Source organism: Martes martes (genome assembly GCF_963455335.1).
Source record: "Martes martes genome assembly, chromosome: 4".
Classification (NCBI taxonomy): Eukaryota; Metazoa; Chordata; class Mammalia; order Carnivora; family Mustelidae; genus Martes; species Martes martes.
In genome coordinates, this window is record NC_137891.1 from 17,195,189 (window position 1) to 17,212,081 (window position 16,893).

The 16,893-nt window shown below is 54.1% G+C and overlaps 1 protein-coding gene across 1 annotated transcript in view; it reads right to left on the reverse strand.

Annotated features, from left to right (window-relative positions):
• Positions 1-16,893, reverse strand: part of ZHX2 (zinc fingers and homeoboxes 2) — a 155,763-nt gene that overhangs the window by 83,610 nt on the left and 55,260 nt on the right. The window contains exon 2 of the mRNA XM_080801564.1: positions 557-627. The gene's annotated coding sequence lies outside the window, so the exon portion shown is untranslated. The remainder of the gene's footprint in view (positions 1-556; positions 628-16,893) is intronic.

Below are 16,893 nucleotides of genomic sequence, written 5' to 3' on the forward strand. Positions count from 1 at the left end.
AGCTGATGCCTATTTCAACTCAGCGTAACTCTTTTGTTAGGAATTCGTCCTTAGGCTGGGCTAAAGCTACCCATTCTTCAGTGACAGCCCTTCAAATGCGCAAAGGTGGCTTTCTCACCTCTCATTGGTCAGGTCTCCTCAGGGCCAGGGGTGACAAACCTGTGAATCAGGTTGTTCCCTCTCTGTTCTAAGATTATCTCCCTAACCCTGGTTAGAGGTTCCCTGGACACAGCTCCAAGCACGGGCCCTCTGGATGGCCCATCTGAGCTGCTGTCATGTGAGCAGAGAACGGAAACCCAGGCACCTACAGCCTCGGTTTGCTTCTAGGGAGAGACTGGCAGGGCCCCAGTGAATTCCAAGGGACTCACACCTGGATTCTCTGCACTGCGCCATTTCTAGGTCCATCTGGAGGGAAACAAGAGTCCGAGCTGCGAGAGCCAGCTGTCCCCACCCCAGACAGCCTCCAGGTCTGGCTGCCCCGTGCCCCGTCCTCATTCCTTTTCCCTTCTTGAAATCCAACGGAGGCCCAGCCTCTGGCCAACACGTGGTGACTCACCAGTCCCGGATTGCTTACATCCTGGGAATCTCGGTACACGTTGACTCCAAGAGCAGTCGGTGTGTCAAGACCTACAAAGAAGAGAAACTCAATATTAAAAGCAGGGCAGAGCCACTGGGTATCCAACTGTCTTTCCAGGCAGCCCAGAGGCTCCGGGAGACTGGGACAGAGAGACCGGACGGGAAAGGAGAGGAAAGGAAAGGAAATGGGAAGGACCGGGAAGGACGAAGCTGCTCGTTAAACCAACCTCAAAACCTCTGGGCTTTGTGGTGATGCTGAGAAGGGTGGGGGGAGGGGAAAGACCCTCACCCTGGGTGAGTCAGCAACTCGCTGAGAAGCAGGCCTTTCAGGAGAGGGAAACCAAAAACACATCAGATGGGGCGGGGTGGGGAGTGTCTCCCGCACCTCACTCCGGCTCTCCTTGAGTCTCTGGGGTCTGCTCCTAGCAGCGGCCGGCCGTGTGTGGTTCCATTTTGATGAAGGTGAGGGGAAAAGCCCGGTGCGCAGGCCTCAAGTCAAAAAGATACTGCAGTCCTTAAAACAAAAGCCCCAAATGCGTATTTATATCCTGGGAGACTCCTGCCAAGCGAACCCTGTGTGTGCTTTGAAAATTCCTCAGGAGAGCTGTAGCCGGAGGAATAAGGCGTGTGCCCGGCTCCGAGGCTGCATTCCCAGCATGGCAAGTTGAGGCCTGAGCTCTAGAGGCTTCTGCAGCCGGCAGAGGCCCACCTGCAGCGCACGTGTGCGCGTGGGGCAGCGTGCTGATGAGCGTGGAGGCCGCGCTCCTCGATCCCCACACCCAGCCTGCCTCCCAAGCAAAACCTGTTTTTTCTTGTTTCCCTAAGAATTCTGCGGTGAGCAGAGGGTTCTCTACTCATCTATGCCTGTTTGCAAGGAAGAACCTCTTGACGGGCGGTGGGGGGCTGGGGAGGAGAATCTTCACGGCAATACGTCCTGTGGTCGTGTAACCACGCACCGGGCACTGTAGTCACCTGCTCTGCCGTTCTTCTAAGGGAAGCTTGCCCGGGAGCTTGCCGGAAGAACAGTGTCTCCGGCCCCACCCAACCCTACAGAGTCGGAACCTGCCTCCGCCATAAGCTTCTCGGGTGATTCCCGGGCACACACTAAGGTCTGCAGAGTTCTTCTTGGCAATCTTGGGAGGGATAGTAATATTCATCCCTAACCACGCAAGGAAGGCAGGCAGGCAGGCAGGCATAGCCCATTCTCCAGGTGAGGGAAACAGGTTCAAGAAGCTACTATTGTGGCGATCGTGGTCTTACGGCCAGTAAGTGGCAGAGCTGATCCGAGTCCATGTTTGTGCGATTCCCAAGCAAGCCAGTGCTCCTCGCCATGGTGTGATCTTGGAGGAGCGCAGAATGAGGGGTGAAGGGGTGGGCTTCGTGGGAGGGCCGAGGGAAGGGCAGTCGGCCAGGGGTGGGTGGACGACCTCAGGCTCCACAGCAGGAGGGTCCCGGGTATCCCAGAGAGCACTCAGGGAGGGAGGCATTGCACACAGCGGGCTGGTTCCTCTCCTCCCCACTTTCGTGATGGCCCGCAAAAATTTTCCAATTAAAGGTTCTGGGCCTCCTTCCTGCGGGAGAATTCAAGCTTCTACATTAATCCCAGTGATTAATTTATGCGGATTCCAGGGAGTTTAGCTCTCTGGCCCCCTGTACTTAGAACTAACCATCCAGCAGAAGAGGTCCCCAGGGGACCATCGAACCTTAGTATCCCAGGCACCGACGTGCAGGAAGGCCAATACTCTGTAAAGCCCTTTAGAGTTTAGAAAGAACTTTTCATCCATTAGCTAATCGCTCCTTTAAAGAACTCGGGGAGTGTCACCAGTGCTATTTTGCAGGTGAGGAAAATGAGGCACGGAGAGGTTAAGTGATTTTCCTGAGGTCACACAGCTTTTGGGTAGGTTGGGGTTAAGGTCCTCTGATAGCTCAGCTGCTCTTGGTGGGGACAGCAATGTCACAGGCTTATGATGCTCTCACTTAGTTTTGCCCAACTGCATATAGCTTTGCTCTACTCTGCTCACTGAATGCGTTTACGGAAGAGACTCATGGGTCAAGAGGAAAATGGTCCACAGCCCACACAGGGGATGTAACGGTTACCTTTCTCCATGGAAACTGGCCACCTGGGGTGCCTGGTTTATCAGTTACTCACATATTACATGATAGATCGTTCCTTCCACTGCCTTGGCTTCCCTAAGGCAGATTAGCTCACATAAGGTAGATGGGGGAATGATGTCAAATCCAGTCAAATCTGGAGGTCGCAGTGGGTCATGGGCGAGATGTTCCCAGCCCATTCATGTTTTGTTCCACGTGATGGCAGCTGGATGCAGAGCACCTGGACACAGCTGGGTGCAGCAGATGCCCACCTGTGCCGCACTCCTCCTTTCGGCTCAGCGTGGCCACAGGATCTGTCTCAGCAACGCCTGTTGCTCAGCTCTCGAGGGTCATTGTGCAAGGGCCATGGGCTAGCCCACCCATCTCTGCTACCCTGTGGCAAAGACTGCAGCTGCCCTTCCATCCGGAACTTCTGGGAAAGGCATCCGTCCCCTTCTGCCTTCCCAGCCTCGACCAATCCCCAGCCCCTTCCATCAAGTCCCTCTCTTCCTTTGTAAAATACAGCCCTGCAGTGACTCAGGCCCTAGATTACTGATTTTTTTTTTTTAATTCAAAATTCAGCATGCCCGTTGAACCGTGCTTGTATCATCACAAGGATTGTGCTTCATTACAGACTTGTGTGGGTTGTGAGTGCTCTGCTGTCCCCCCACGGTCCCCCAGAGCGCTGTGATATTTGAATCTTTTAGAATGCAAGGTTTTATAGGAATGCATGTGTTATTTTATAGCAGAAATGCCTTCATAATGTCAGTTGCATTATAGGTACTAATACCTACTTATTAAATATTGAATGTGTTAATCCTAAATCCTGGATATATTAGACATTTGATTAACAGTCATTTATTGAGTACTTGTATATACCTGATTGTGTGCTAAGCACCAGAGAGACATAAATAAGTAAGACCCAGTCCTCACCTTCAGAAATTCCCAGTATCAAAAAAGAGGGAGATAAATTTTAGTCTGAGTTTGAGAAAGGACAGTGTGTGCAGAGGTGGTACGGGGCCCGGAGGGGGGTGCAGCTCATGGACGCCTCTTTGTCTCAGGATAGAGACCACACTCCTTACCCCAGGGCTTCCCAAGCCCTGCAGGGTCCAGCCCTTGCTCGTCTCGCCCTGCCTCACCTTGCCCCTCTGTGTTCTGGGCTCCCTGCCTGACCCCTAATCCCCCATGCCCGGGGCAGCCCCATGGCTCTCCTTAATCCCTTTCCTTCAATGCTCTGTCCTCCCCCCTTCCCCTAATTAGCCCTAACCCACCCTGTAGGATCGAGGGAGGCAACACACGTAACATACTTAGAAACCCGTCAGCAGGGGTACCTGGGTGGCTCAGTGGGTTAAGCCTCTGCCTTCAGCTCAGGTCATGATCTCAGTGTCCTGGGATCGGGCCCCACATCGGGCTTTCTGCTCAGCAGGGAGCCTGCTTCCCCCTCCCTCTCTGCCTACCTTTCTGCTTACTTGTGATCTCTCTCTGTCAAATAAATAAAATATTTAAAAAAAAAACCCATCAGCAGGTACATTAGCTACTACTATTATTAATGATATTTATTATTATCCTTCAGCCGGTGGGCTGCTGCTTCTTGAGCAGAGACGGGAAGAGCACCTTGCTTGGGGTTGCACAGGGAGTTATTCTCAGAGCTGGGGGGAGTCTCAGTGAGTCGGTCCTGTTTTCCCTGTTTATCCTTGGACCCAGCGCTGTACCATCACCCACAAGACGCCCGATCCTGACCAGCATGGGGGAGAGTACCGGCCTCAGAGACGGGATGTCCGAGCCTGAGTCTCACACCCTTGTGCGGTGCCTGCACGCCTTATTACTCCTCTCCTCGGGACCTCGGCTGCCTTACCAGCCAAGTGGGGCTCTCCCAGAACCTCCTCCTTGGGCCGTGTGGGGGATCCAGTGCCCCGGTGCACGTGGAAAATGGCAGCTTTCGTGGGGAGCACTGTAAATGGATTAAAGGACGTTTCGATGTCCTTCAAGCTTGAAATGTGCACATGTTTCCAGTCTCCCCGCTCCAGACTCCTTTCACCAGAAAGTGCCTGTCATATGGAGCAAAATCCCAATAAGGAAAAATCTGCCCGTAGGATTTCCCCTACAGCACCCCCCCCTTCCCGTTGTGGCCTACTTTAAGCCTATTGGTTGCTAGACACCTGAAGGGGGGAAAGGAAAAGCTACTTGAACAGTTTGTAGGAGAAAAACAACCCCCCACCCCCACTGCCACGGTCACTCCCACTAACACAATTTATTCCATTCCATTTCTTCATTCAGCAAACATTCAGCAGATGAGTAAGAAACTCCAGGTCTGGTAAACAGGCCATTATGTCCTGTGATGACGGCCTCATATTGAGGAAAGGGCAAGGAACCGTGGAATACAGGGGAGGTGGTGAGGGGCTCTGGCCGGGGCTAGTCCAGACTGGACACGAGATTAAGGTCAAGCACAAAAAAGGTGGGAAGCTACGGCCACTTCTGTGTAGCCGTCATTCTGCAAGCGGGAGGTGTGGTCTTAAGTTGCCTGTCTTTGCTCCAGACAATGCTTCACCCCGCTCACCAACGACAGCCTTTAATTCCAAAGAGCATCACTAGCGAGTGACTAACGTAACGTCCACCGCTTCCTGAGCGCTCGTACTGTGCCAGGCACTGAGTCGAGTCCCCCACACGCCTTGCCTGTCTCCCACAGCAAATCTGAGGAGCACGCGTCCACGCCCCCATTATACAGATGGAAACCGGAATCTTCCAGTGGTCAAATACACTCCCCCAAGTCACAGGAGTCAACTTCCAGCACTGGGGTTCGAACTCTGGCCGCACCAGATATAGTCTTTCCAGTCCCCAACCACCCCCGCTCCGCCCCCGCCCCACTCTTAAACTTTGGCTCCATGGCTGGAATTGCTGGCAAACTGGGCCGTCTCTCCTCCAAGCCCAACCTACTCTTCTACTAAGATCCCCTCAAGAGCACAGAGGATGCTGAGTTCACAACCTCCCCAAGGGGTGCGGGCACGGCCTGACGTCTCGAACAAGCTGAATTCCACTCTAGAATTGATCTGTTACTCATTTCCAAATATTTCCTCTTCAAACCTGTTCAGCGCAATAGACATTCCGGAAAGAGGTGCCCGGCCCCTGTTTTGCTTACCGCTCTCTGGGGAGATAAGGTGAGCCTTTGCAGCCAGGTTGGAGCTAGAGACTTCGATGATATTACTGTGCCAATCGTGGCACATGGCCATGGTGGCAAGCTCACCAGGAGAGGCCCCCGGGAATACGGCAGAGGGGGGCGGGTCTGAAAGGCAAAGAGAAAGCTGGGGGGTCCCTGCTGGACACAGATACCGGAAGCCAGCTCGAGTGGCCGTAGCCAAGCAGGCCAAAGAAAGAGCAAGCGCCAGACCTCTCAAGGACTTGCAGGCGTTTTAAGATGTCGGGTCCTTCTACCCATGAGTGATGGGAACTCGCCAAAGAGCCGGGAGCTCCCTGCAGGACCTGGCACATGGCAGCCCTCAAAAGTCGTTGCTGAGTGATCAGTGGAGTCCTGCTGATGCGCGCCCCCCCCCCCCGCCCCATCCTCCAGCAGTCTGAGAGCCATCCCTGGGACCCTGCCATCTTTACAAAGGCCAACCACAGGGCAATCTGATTTGTGTAGGGCACAATTGTCCCCAGGGCACCTGGCCTGAGACTCCTTCTGTCAGACCTCGGGGGAACCCTGGCTCCGGTGGCTGCTGGCAGATGTTGGGGATGACTACACCTTTGATTACAGCTCCGGTTTCAGAGGGAAAAACACAGCTCCCTGGAGATTGGGAGTCTATGAAAATGAGCCCTTGCAAAAGAGAGGAAAGTGAGCTGGAAACACAAGCCCTCTGGGCGGGCGGTGGTTTCTTTATTTAAAATAAACAACAACAGCAAAGAGGATCAGCCTGAATGAGAAGCAGGTTCTGGATAATCCCTAACGGGCGGGACTTAACAGCAAGTGGCGGAAGGTGGTTGAAGAGACTGGTCTGCAGGAAGGCTGTACAGGGTTACGATCAGCAGACATGGTCTCCCAGAACGGGGAGGGGATGTATGCCTCCCCATCGTCCTGCCCCTGTGGAAAACACAGCTCCTGCTGACATTAAATTTAACCCTCATAGGGAGACTGGTAGACCCGGTTTAGATAATGCTTTCTACCATTTACGAGTTTTGTGTCCACAGACAAAATACTTTATGTCCTCTGAGCCTTAGTTTTGTCATCCATAAAATGGATACGATGGGGATTAGATGATATTATGAATGTAGGAGCTGGGGCTTGAACCCGTGTGTCTGAATACAATTCTTCCATTTTCTCCCACACCGCCTCTTGACCTTAAAGACAGCTTTCTTCCCCTCCCACCTTGATTATTATTAAGCACATACATGCAGTTAATAAATGCTGGTTCTGCTCCCCTTTCCCCCCAACCATGTTTAGCACATATCTGGGTATTCAGGAGGTGCTTAATAAAGCCATGCAAATTAGATCCTCGTCTGTGCAACACAGTGGCTGAGAATATACAACGAAAAGGCAGCGAGCTGTATTTTTTTTCTCCACGGCATCCTGTTTGGAGCCCTTTATTAAATTCTTAAGTATGACTTGCCTTCAGGGTCAAAATAAAATTTCCACAGATTTCCACTTTGCACTCATAAACGATTCTCGCTAAACTCTTTTTCGTTTTAAATTTTTTTATGTGTGTGAGAGTGCATAAATGTACTGACTCATAGCTGGAAAAACTCCCTAACACATTCCAAATTTGTCGAGTCACATGAATTGAATAAAAGCGCTTCACGTATGCTAGTCCCAGGCTGGCAAGCCGTCCCACCGGCTCTGGGGCCCAGCACCCGCTCCCCGCTTCTACTCCAGGGGCCTGGGGGACCTTCTACAGTGGGCATCAAATATCCAAAGCAAGTTCAAAGGATACAAGGATTAAAAAGGATTTAGCATCTATCTCAAGCCAGGCGCAAATTCTGCAAGGCAGTGTCACATCCCAAAACATCAAATAAAAATTTGCATATAGGATCCCTGAAATTTAACAACTTCATTTATTGACTCAAGTCTGTGCCGGGCACTCTATTGAGCCCTTTCCATGCGGGACTAGTTTAATCTTCATGGTCACCCTGGTGGGTGGGGTGATCACAACAAGCCCCCTTTTACAAGAGAGGAAACTGAGGTACAGAAGCGCGAGTAACTTGCTCAAGGTCTCGCAGCGTGCAGATGGCGGAGCTAAGATTCAACCCGATGCCGCTCTAGAGCAGATGCTCTGACACGCCCAGCCATTCATTCTGAAGGGAAAGAACCCTTCCGCAATGAAGAAAGAAAACTCCATTTATTCCACAATTGTCTACCCAACACTTAGAATACAAACACTGCACCAGATGTCGAAGGGAGGCTGTTGGTAGGCAATTTGGTTACTGATTTCACTGAGTTTGGAATTGCACTGAGGAGCTATGATGTATGCACAAATAATTACAACAGAAGTAAGTGAGAATGCCAACAGCGGGGTTGTAAAGTGGTGTGGGTGGCAAAGTCTTGGTAAGGTGGTAACTCTGGCTGGAGTGACTGGGAGGGCTTCCTGGGGGAGGTGTTATTTGGCTGGATTGAAGGATGTGAAGGATGTGAGGATGTGTGGGATTCAGACAGGAGGTGGCCGGACAAGGTCCCTCCTGCTGACCACCAGGGAGTACAGGTGGCCGGATGGCCCTGGGAGTTCCCATCCTGGTTCTGATTGGGACCTACCACCCCCGGGTGGGAACATCTTTCTGCACCTCCGTCTGGCAGGCTGGAAGCACAGGCAGAAAGAACAGAGGGAAAGAGGCGACCAGGACGAGAAGATTGGGAAGAGAAGGCGGGACATAGGAGAAAGGGTGGAGGGGTGCAGATCTGGCCAGAGCAGGAGCTCCAGACCCACCTGCGACGGGGTTGGCTCTAAGCAACCCCCTGGCTCTTGGGCTTCAGTTTCTTTTATCTACGGGGAGGGAAATGAAGAAGTGCCGGAATATTCCAGCTGGGCGGAACCTTGGAGAGCTCCCAATTTATCCCATTACTTTGCAGGCGAGAGAACTGAGGGCCAGAGACGCCGTGTTTGCAGAAGTCCCTGGATTTGAATCCAGGTTGGTGGGATGAGGTCTCAGGGAGCCCCTCTCCTAGCACAGCTGCTCTTCCCGCACCCACACGCGGGGCATGCTGTGGGAGGGGAGACGGAGACCCCCGAATGGGCCTCAGCTAGTCCACTGGCCTCAGGCTCTGACTCCCCTGGGGTGGGGGCCCTGGAAGGCTCAGCCCTACACCCCATGAGGCACAGCTCCAGGCCGCCAGCCTGGGCCCAGCCCCCCCCCACCCCCAGCACATCCTCCTCTCTCAGCCGTGGCTGGCACCCATCCTCGGAGCGCCCCTCCCCCGACACTCAGGAAGTTTCCAGGAAACCATGACCAGTTCTCCGCGGCCATGGTTTTCTCTGACAAGATGTGCATCTGGTTGTGACTCACAAAGCTGGATTTCCGCCCAGGGCCTTACATCTTGAGTGGGGAGCTCATTCTCTCGAGCTGACAGCCTGCCCAGCCGGCTGTGACAATGGAGGCCGCGGCTGCCCTTGTCAGCCCACACGGAGGTCATCCACATGGTGCCTTGGGCATTTCTCTCAGACCTGGGTCTGGCCTGAGTGGTCTTCGAGGGCCCCTCGGATGTCAGGCTCTTCAACCAAAGCCCCCCTCCCCGGGAATGCCGGCCTCCCAACCTCCCCACACAACCTCCTCCGCCGCCCTCCTCCCTGCACCAGCGGGCCCTCCTGACCACGCCAACCTTGGCTGAGCTGCCCTCCTCGGAAGGCCCGGCGGGGCGGGCACGGCACCCTGGAGGGCTGGGCAGAGGCCCTGTGTCCCCACACGGGAGGTGGACCCTGGGAGTGGGGCCATGCACCAGAGTAAGCACAGCCATCAGGCGAGTGTTACCAGCTTGCGCCGTCACCGAGCGAGCCCACCTGCAGGCCTTTGTGCTTGCTCTTCCCGCCACGGCAACTCTGACTGGAGGCTCTGGGTGGCCCTGGGCTTCGTGCCCCCTCCGCAAATGATCATAACCTGTGTGTCATCTGATCCCAGATTCACTTGTTCACTACCTGGCTCTTCCAGGAAGCACGAGGACAAGGGCTCTGCTCACCCTGCCGTGCGCCCAGCGCAACGCCCGGAACACAGTACGTGCTCAGTAAACAGTCAGGCGTGGCGGATGGGCACTAATCTCAGTTCATCCTCACACACTTCGTGGTTGTGTCCCCCTTTTACAGTCTGGAACTTGAGGCTCGGAGAACCTGGGTAGGCCGTCTGAAGCCACTTGGAGTGCCCGAGTGAGGTTTCACTTGAACTTCTCTGATAAGAAAGCCCATGCTTTTACCCACTGGACTCTGCTGCTTGCCTTCAGGGTTTCCAGAATCCCATAGCGAGGACACAGGAAATACTTGTGGATCAAATGATCTGGAATGCTGTGTGTTAGGGACTGAATGTTTAGCCCCCCCCCCATTCATATATCGAAGGCCTAACCCCAGTGTGACTGTCTCTGGAGACGGGAGCTCTATAATGAGGTGAAATGAGGTCATCACCATGGGGCCCCGACCCCATGGAATTCGCGGCCTTGCAAGAAGAGACGCCAGAGAGCTTGCTGTCTCTTTCCATGTGTGTGGCTGAGGACAGGCCATGTGAGGACACGGCAGGACGCAGCTGTCTGCAGGTGAGGAAGGGAGTCCCCCCCAGACACAGAATTGTCTGGAACCTTGATCTTGGACTTCCAGCCTCCAGGACTGCAAGAAGAAAAGGTTTCTGTTGTCTAAGTTACCCGGTCTGGGTCACAGCAGCCTGAGAAGTTAAATTCTTCCTCCCTAACTTCCCTCCCTCCCTCATTTAAGCACTGACAATGTAGTAAAGCACAAGAATCCTGAGGGGCTCCCAAGAGTCTCCTACTGGTGACTTGGGGTTCGGTTCGAATAGCCACAGAGTTGTTTTGTTGGGCTGGCAGGGTGTTTTAAAAAACCATGAGGAATCAGGCACACCTGGGTGGCTCAGTCGTTAAGCGTCTGCCCTCGGCTCAGATCGGCTCAGGTCATGATCCCAGGGTCGTGAGATCGAGCCCCACTTGTGCTCCCCGCTCAGCGGGAAGCCTGTTTCTCCCTCTCCTGCTTCCCCTGCTTGTGCTCGCTCTCTTGCCGTCTTTCTCTCTCTGTCAAATAAATGAAAAAAAATCTGAAACAAACAAACAGTGAGGAGTCAGAATGTCCTTTGGCAAGGCACACATTCTCCACCTCTTCCATAAAAGCCACACTGTTCCCTGCTGTCCTATATCCCTCAGATCCCTCCACAGGCTGCCTTAGGTGCCGGTGACACCCCACAAGCTGTGCCAGAACGGGGAGAGGTGCAGGGTGCCCTGGGACGGAGTGGTGCTTGGGTGGGGAGAGGGGTGCAGAAGACGGTGGGTCTGCATGGAGGAGGCTGCACGAAGATGGCGCCTGTGGCCTGCTCGCTGAGGGATGGGCGGGAGGGAGTGTGAATTCCAGGGAAGGGAGCAGAGGGGAGAGGTCTGGAGGAAGGGCATGGCCTGAGCAGAGAGCAGCAGGTGGTGGAGAGTGGCTGCCAATGAAGTTAGCGGAGCTGCTGTGTGGGCAGGAGGGGCAGAGGCAGGAGCGCTGGGGCCGGGGCGGGGGTGGTCTACACACCACACCAAGGAGACTGGACGTTGTCCCATCCGGGAATCATGACCAGGAGTCCCCCCAAGGCTTCCGCCAGGGAGGGGACCTCAGACACCCTGTGCTAACCCATACAGATGCTGGGTTTACCACCTCCTCGCTCCACGACGATGTGTCAGCTTGGGGCTGTGTGGCCTCAGGCACCTCATCTGTAAAACGGGCACCATAATGCTCTACATCTCAAGGAGGTATTGTGGGGAGTAGGGGCAAACAAAATATGCACGCCCCCAGCACAGTTCCTGACCCACTGAGGGCACCGAGGGAAGATGACTATCTTTGTGATGGGTATTAATTCCTAACCTAGCGGTAGCAGCAGCATGGAAGGCGGCTGGGAGCGATCAAAGGTATTTACTAAGATGATTACAGTAAAGTAGGAAAAACCCCAAGGAAGGACCCAGGAAACACTCGTAGGAGGCAGGAGGAGGGAAATGGGACCTCGAGATCAGCCTTCTCAACCTCTGATTCCTCATCCGTAAAATGGGACTCTCCCTCCCTGTCCACACAGGGTTTCTGTGTGAATAAAACAAGAAAAGTGATGCAAAGCTGCTTTGAAGTTAACACCAGGCGACCATAAGGGTTTCATTTTCCTTTTCCCATACAGAGGGGAAAGACGTTGGGGGAGGGGGGAGGGGCAGGTGGCGGCGGGGATATGCACCTGCGGGCTCTTATTTCTGCGAACTGCCAAGGCCAGAAAAGGAGCAGAGGCCAGGACCACAAGGTGCAAGCAGGGAGCCCGCGTCTTGGAGCCGGCCCTGTGAGCCCCTTGGCTCAGCCTTGCCTCGTGCCCGTTCACGGAGCCTTTTCCACGCACATCAATGACTCTAGACTACTCCCGGAGTCTCAGCCTCAAAAGCATAGATTTTTCAAGCTGGAAAGAGGATTGAATGCGTTCCCCACAATTTACAGCTGAAGCTGAGTCACGGAAGAGAGCTGCTTAAGTCTCATCCTCAGGAGACAGACGACCTGAGTTCACATCCAGGCTCTGCCTTTTATTAGCTGTGTGACTTCGGCCAAGTTACTGGACATCTCTATGTCTTTGTGACGAGGATTAACTGGGGTTCCTCAGGGTGCTTACTCCCAAGAGTAGTTTGAGCGATTAAGTGAGTCAGTAAGTATAAAGCTTGGCATGTGCCTAGCACCTGGGAGGAGAGCCACTATTTTTAACTAAGGCCACGGGGTATCTGAGCTGTAGAGTTGGAAATGTGCTGTTTGCACGGCCCCTCACCAAAATATTTGATTCTAATCAATACAGCATGTTTACTGAAGGCAGTAAAACGGACTGACCTGTTTTGGAATAAAGGACACATTCACGCATGCCCCATTTCTGGAACATTCCAGGCCACCCAAACCTGACAGTAGCGGAACAGAGCAACGGTACTGCACGGACACCCTTCTTACCACCTCACATTCTGTCAGCACAAATGGTTCTCAGAGTTTGAGAAATTAAACAAGAAGGCGACCCAAAGCAATCCAGAGCCATCTGCTCGGTGAGGGCTCGGCTACGGTCATTCTGGTACTTGCAACGTAGCACACGTCAGCTCCCGAAGGTCCCTCCCCTAGTCTGGCATTTCTGCCTCATGGCAGATGGTGATGCAGAAAGTGGGTTCTGGAGTAAGACTAGTCAGCTCCGATCCTGCTGTCCCCCCCTCACCGGTGGGGTTGCTGGGGGACATTGATTTACTCCCCCTGCCCCACCGACAAGTAAGGGTATACCCACCCCGCTGTCCCTGGTTGTTGGGAGATATGAGGTCATGCGCGCAAAGGCAGAGCCCAGCCCATAATAATCCCCATCACCCGGGACATGTTGATCATGCCCCTAACAGGAGCGGGGGCCGGGAATCGGCAGGGACCCCGCTCCCTCCTTTGCGGAGCTGCGTGTAAGGGGGAAAGCAGGCAATTCGACAAGCAGATAAGTGTACGATGCCGAGCGCGCCGTGTGCTTTGAAGACAAGCCGGGGTCACGGAACGGGATGTATGGCAGTGCCAGCTCGTCTCTGACCCTTCGGACGTCAGCGAAGGCCCTTTGAGGGAGTGTCTTTTTTTTTTTTTTTTAATTTATTTATTTGTTAGAGAGAGAGCGAGTGAGCACAAGCAGACAGAGTGGTAGGCAGAGGGAGAAGCAGGCTCCCCGCGGAGCAAGGAGCCCGATGTGGGACTCGATCCCAGGACACTGGGATCATGACCTGAGCTGAAGGCAGCCGCTTAACCAACTGAGCCACCCAGGCGTCCCGAGGGAGTGTCTTTTAAGCAGAAGCTCAAGGAACCCAGGGAGAAAACCCCAGACAGCTGGGAAAGAGTGTTCTAGACTGAGCAAGCAGCAAGAGCAAATGCAAGGGCGTGTGTGTGTGTGTGTGTGCGTGTTGCGTTTCAGGCTGAGCCAGAGGGCCAGGTGGCAGAGGCCACGTGGTCACGTGGGGCCTTGCGGGTGGCCACAAGGACTCTGGTTTCTACTCTGAGTGGGACAGGGGAACCAGCGGAGGACTAGGGACAGGCGACTGGCAGAATCTGACCTGTGGTTGTAAAAAGCAGCTGTGGGGAGAGTAGACAGGCGTGGGGTGTGTGCAGGAAGTGGCGGAAAGGCAGTGGTCCCGAGACGACGCCGGGAGGGACAGCCAACAGGATGGCAGTGGTCCACTAGAGAGGTGGCGGGGGCTTGAACCGGGGGACGGTGGTGGAGGTGGCCAGAAGCAGCACCACCCAAACGGCTGCCCCGTGCCGTTCACGCTCACCGCAACAGGAAGGGCGCCCCCGAAGGCCATGGTGGCTCAGCAAGGATGACGACAGGAGCACACTGGGAGCGTTTGTGTGTGCTGGGCCCTGGCTGAAGGAGGTCATTCACGGTGGGTTGAATTGTGCCCCTCCAAACAATACATCCGTGTCCTCGTGCCCAGAATCTGTGAGCGTGGCCTTATTTGGAAAGAGTCTTTGCAGGCGTCATTAAGGGTCTCAGAATGAGATTATCCTGGATAATCCCCAGACAGGCCCTAATCCACTGATAAGCATCTTCGAAAGACACCCAGAAGAGAGACACATAGAAGAGAAGATGATGTGGAGACAGAGCCAGGGGGCTTGGAGTGATGCAGCCACAAGGAATGCCAGTGGCCTCTAGAAGCTGGAAGAAGCAAGGAAATTTCTCCTAGAGCCTCCAGAGGGAGCATGGCCTTGCGACATTGGCTTCATGAACTCCGGGACTGTGAGAGGTGAAGATCCTGTTGTGTGAAACCGCCACATTTGTGGCCATTTGTTACAGCAACTACAGGAAACTAACACACCAAGGAAAACCAGGCACAGAGAGGCCAAGTAACTTGCCCAGAGTTACACAGAGAGTGAGCAGCAGAGCTGGAAATGTCGGCTCCAGAGCTACTCACTCGGTAGGTAGGTATGGTTAACCCCTGCGTCTCCAGGGAGCAAGTGGAGCTCAGAGCCACAAGGACAAGCCGAGGAGGAGAGCTGCAGAAAGGCAGCACCGGGTTCCCTGGGGGCCCCTAGGAGGGAGGCCAGATGCCTTTCCCACTCATGATTCCCACCTCTGCATTTCAAAAACCTCAGAAAGGCCCCGTCCAGCTACTCCACGGCTTGCTGGCAGCCATCACCCAGACCAGGGGCTTCGCTGGGAAATCTGTCCAAGCTGGTGATTTCTGTTCATAGCTGCTGGGTGCCCCCTGGGAGCGGCCACGATGGGACCCTGGTGGGGCAGCTGCCTCAGTAAACACATTTCCATGGTGCCTCAGGATTCCTAACCAACGCTCGGGAACTGTGGCCCTTCTGGGCTTCTAAACTGCCTCCTCTCTCCATGATGCACACACTGGAAATCGCTTGGCTCCAACCCCACCCCAGCCTCGAGGACAAGGATGGAGAGAGGAGAGGGCTGGGGACAGCGTGCACAGCCAGCTGATGTCAGTCTCTGAAGAAACAGAGATTGTCCATTTCCTCTCCCTCCGATGCCCAGGAAAATGTTTTACTGAACAAAAAACAAACATCAGGGATCCAGGGAAAACACCCTCCCCAACCTCCACCGCCCCCCCTCACCTTGCCTTGTCAAATTTTCATCATTTTAACAGAGATCAGGCAATGGGGCCTGCGAACAGAGTCCACATCTCTTCCCACACAAAACCGTGTTGTTAGGACACTTAATGAGAAGAGGTCAGTTAATTTTGGGGGTGGGGTGGGAATCAGGGCAGGGGGAGGTGTTCTCTTTATGAAGAATAAAATAATTAAATTCAGGTCAGTGGAGGGAGTCACTGGGTTGAAACAAATTTGGGGGCCGGGGAAGGACAGCAAAAGGCAAAGGAATGAGCGTTATGTCGGCTTCAAAGCAGGACTATTTTGGGGGGGCTGGCTCTGTGGCCCCCGCCCCTGCACTGAAGGCACACATGTCCACAAATATAATGACATACAGTTTGGCTGGGAGATAATGAGCTTTTACCCAAAGGCTCACTCACTTCTTCATTCCTCTTTGCGGACAAATTTTAACCACACTTGCTGAACTGACTCAGCCCAAAGTGAACCTTTGTTTCAATAAGGTCCCCGTGGCAAACCTTTTTATATTTAGCTCAGTGATGTGACCCTTGCTTGAGCCACATTTGGAAGCCCTTTTCTGGAGCTGTCTTCATGGGCAGGTTATTAGGCAAAAAGGAAGCCAGGCACATTATTAGATCATTGGCCCTTATTCTCAACACCCGTTTCCCCCCCCCCCACCCCGCCCCCACCCTGCAACTGCGTTTCTGGGGGAAGTCACGTTCCTGGTTCCACAGATGGGACAGGTGGAACCACCTTCAAAGGACACTGCTTGGCCAACAAGCAGTGGGGGGAACTTTGGGAGGCCTGGGATTCTGAGCCATGGCACCCCCTTTGGAACAAGCTCCCCCAAGGGGACGACTTGGATACGCATGGCACCCAGTTGGAAAGTTGGGCTCTAGGGATGATTATGGTGATTATTTTTTAGAAATCAGTTATAGAATGTTATGGCACCTACTCTGGGCTTGGCACTGGGCCAGGAACACAGAGCAAGGAGAGTCACAAGGGACAAGACAAAGCCTCTGTGTCCATCTACCCAACAGGGGGAGCCAAGACATACAGGTGACGAGTCACCTGGGGTGAGGAGGTCACGTGCCTCTCCATGGTGCCCATGACGGCTTCCCTGCAGAAGCGCATTGGAGAAGAGTGCCAGGCGGGTGGGGGTGGGGCTTGAGCTCTACTTCAGAGAATGGGGAGGAGTGAAGGATGGTGGGCAGAGGGGAGGGCTCCAGGGGCAAAGGTAGTGGGGAGACGACAGGCTCTGAGCTGTCCAGGGTGGTGTTCTCCCCACCTCAGGTAGAAGGCGGACTTGCAAGGGGGGGCTGTGGCAACTGCCGGCTGATGGGAAAGAATTTCATGGGGACCCAGTCCTGGCACCAGCCCCTCAATCCAACCGAATATCACTTTGGAACACAGATTCCCTTAGAGAGTGGCATCCGGTGTACACACCAGGGAGCCCGCTCTGCTACTGAGTGTATACGTC